A 3,369-nucleotide genomic window follows, 5' to 3' on the forward strand; every position below is an offset into this window, starting at 1 on the left:
AAGAAACAAAAAGAGACATGGAGAAATGGAGGAATATACCATGCTCATGCAAAGGAAGATTCAGCATTATGAAAATGACAGTCTTATCAAAGGCAATATTAATCAAAATTCAAAGCAATCCCAATACAGATACCAACCATATTCTTCAACAAGATGGAAAAGGAAATTTCCAATTTTATCTGGAATGGAAAGACACTCTGAATAAGTTAAATACTACTGAAAAAAGGGAAATAAGGTAGGAGGCATCACACTCACTGATTTAAAATCCTTCTCCACAGTTGTAGTGGCCAAGACAGGATGATACTGGTACAGTGACAGACACATAGAGCAACCCGAATAGAACTGAGGGCACAGAAATAAGTTCATTTGCCTATGGTCAAATGATCCTTGATAAGGAGATAAAATCAGTTAAATGGAGAAATGACAGTGCCTTTAGCAAATGGTGTTGGCAAAGTTAGTGCCAAAGCCAAGAGATATTTTGATACCAATTTTGCATTAAATCTGCCAAAATCTACACCAAATCTGCAGAGAACTTAAGCAAGAACCACACCCGACATCATATAAAAAACTCAACTCAAAGTGGATCAAGGGCCTAGAAGTAAAAACCAAAGATTGTGAAATTCATTAGAGAAAAGTTAGGAAGAAAGCCCTAACCCACAGCACGAACAGTCTTTCAATCATAATGAAAAACCTACAATCAGGAAAGAATAAAATAGACCAATGGAACCTTCTAAGAATCAAATACCAATGCACATCAAAAAATTTCAATTTCTCTAACAGAGTTAGAAGGAAACCCACAGACTGGGGGAAAATATTTGGCAATGACATCTGATAAGGGACTTATATCTAAAATTTGTAGAATATTCCAACATCTTAACAACAAAAATATAAGCAACCAATCCCCAAATTGGCACAGGATATGAAGAGACACTTCACCAAAAAGCACATTCAGGAGTGCCGCCTGTGGCAGGGGCGGCGGTAGCGAGACCAGAGCTGCGCCCTCCAGGCCCCCTTTTCCCTTCATGGTTTCTCTCCGTGGTTTCTCCCCGCTCCCATGAGTAACTTGGCTCCAGGGGCTCCGCTTGCTCGCTCACCCGCCCGTCGCCCAGGACAGAGCCGCTGGCCTCAGCTACCAGTACCCCGCTTCCGATGGCCAGCCGCCTCTCCCCCCTCCACCTCCGCCGCAGAAAGTAAAGTTTGAAGAGAGGGGGGAAGAGGGGCACCATGAAGAGAAGGATCCACCTAGCGCTGAGGAACCAGACCCAATTATCTGAGAACTTGTTCTGGACAACTGCAAGTCAAATGATGGAAAATCGAGGGTTTTAACAGCTGCGTTTGTGAACTTAGAGTTCCTCAGCTTAATGACTGTAGGCTTGATTTCATTTTCAAATCTCCCCAAATTACTGAAATTGAAAAAGCTTGAACTCAGCGAAAATAGAATCTTTGGAGGTCTGGACATGTTAGCAGAAAAACTTCCAAACCTCACGTACCTAAACTTGAGTGGCAATAAACTGAAGGATGGCAGCACCTTGGAGGCCTTGAAAAAATTGGAGAATCTGAAAAGCCTAGATCTATTTAACTGTGAGGTTACCAACTTGAATGATACCAAGAGAGCGTCTTCACCTTCCTGCCCAGCTGACCTACCTAGATGGATGGCTCTGACCAACAGGACCAGAAGGTCCAAGACTCAGATGCTGAGGTGGATGGTGTGGACGATGAAGAGGAGCATGAAGGAGAGGATGAGGAGGATGAAAAGGATGATTTTTATGAAGAAGAGGATGAAGATGTAGAAGGGGAAGAAGATGAAGATGAAGTCAGTGGGGAGGAAGAAGAATTTGGCCATGGTGGAGAAGTTGATGAAAAAGATGAGGATGAGGATGAAGATGAAGAGGAAGATGAGGAAGAAAGTGGGAATGGTGAGAAGAGGAAGATGGAAACAGATGATGAAGGAGAAGATAATTAAGACACCACATACTCACAAAAAAAGAACTGTTCAGTTTTGGTTGGACTGCTCATATGGATTGGCCACCTGTTTAAAAAAATAAGTAATTAAACTGGATAAATTGTGTATACTGCACTGAAACAGATGAGGGAGTGAATAATTTAAAAGCGATGTATGATAGGGTATTATGGTTATCACAAGAGTTCACAATTAAGGTTGCATAGTGGAATGTACTTGGGGCGGTGGGAGGGGTGAGGGGGGATTGTGTACCAGGGAAGGAGTGTTTCTTTTACTTTTGAAAGAGAGGAGCGAACTGGGGGGGGGGGAGGGCTGGGCGGGGAGAGAAGTGCAGCAATGAATGAATGGAAATCCAAAATCTCTGTAAATGCTCATTAAAATTATTTATTAAAAAAAAAGTAGCTGTGATACATTCATTTTGGTCTTTTCCTCCTCTTCTGTCTTTGGAATGACTGTTTGCACTCTTCCTGAATGATATCCTCCCACAGCTCATCTGGTCTTCGCTCATTAGTGTTCAAGGCCACAAACCTGTTACTGAGATGGTTCTGAGATTCAGGTGGGATAGACTCAAAGTCATATTTTGGATCCCGTGGATTCAGTTTAATTTTCCTCAGCTTCAGCTTGAACTTGCATATGAGTAGTTGGTGGTCTGTTCGACAATTAGCTCTTGGCCTATTTTTCAGAGCTGATACTGAGCTTTTCCAGCAGTTCTTTCCACAGATGTAATCAATCTGATTCCTATACATACCACCAGGTGAAACCCACGTACATATAACCTGTGTTTATGTCTCTTAAAAAAAAAGTATTTGTAATGATTAAGTCATTGATTATGCAAAATTCAATCATTCTCCAGCTTCATTTCTGGTCAGGATTGGTGGAAGATCTATCAACAATCTGCGTTATGCAGATGACACAACCCTGCTTGCTGAAACTGAGGAGGACCTGCAACGCTTGCTGTAGAAGGTCCAGGACTGCAGCCTTCATATGGATTGAAGCTCAATGTCAAGAAGACAAAGATTATCACCACTGGACCAATTGGAAGCATCAGGATGGATGGTGAAGAGATTGGGATTGTTCACAGCTTTAATTTGCTTGGCTCCACAGTCAACACTCACAGCACCAGTAGCCAAAAAATTTAAAAAACGTATTGTGATGGGAAAGTCTGTTGTTAGGCACCTTTCCAAAGTACTAAAGAGCAATGGTGTCTCTCTGGAGACTAAGGTGCATCTGATACAGGCCATGGTCTTTGCAGTCACTTCTTATGCATCAGAGAGTTGGACAATGACTACGGAAGATAGAAGGAGAATTGATGCCTTTGAGCTGTGGTGATGGAGAGAAGTAATTGAGAGTACCATGGACTGCTAGGAAAACAAACAGATTCATCCTAGAGAGGGTTAAACCAGACTGCT

At 42.2% G+C, this 3,369-nt stretch overlaps 1 pseudogene; it reads left to right on the top strand.

The window, feature by feature from the left end:
- Window positions 1–1,224: 1,224 nt before the first annotated feature.
- Window positions 1,225–1,963, top strand: LOC102857418 (annotated as a pseudogene).
- The last annotated feature ends 1,406 nt before the right edge of the window (window positions 1,964–3,369 follow it).

This window comes from Elephantulus edwardii, unplaced genomic scaffold, assembly GCF_000299155.1.
Source record: "Elephantulus edwardii isolate Elephantulus edwardi_28Jun2011 unplaced genomic scaffold, EleEdw1.0 scaffold00090, whole genome shotgun sequence".
NCBI classification, from domain to species: Eukaryota; Metazoa; Chordata; class Mammalia; order Macroscelidea; family Macroscelididae; genus Elephantulus; species Elephantulus edwardii.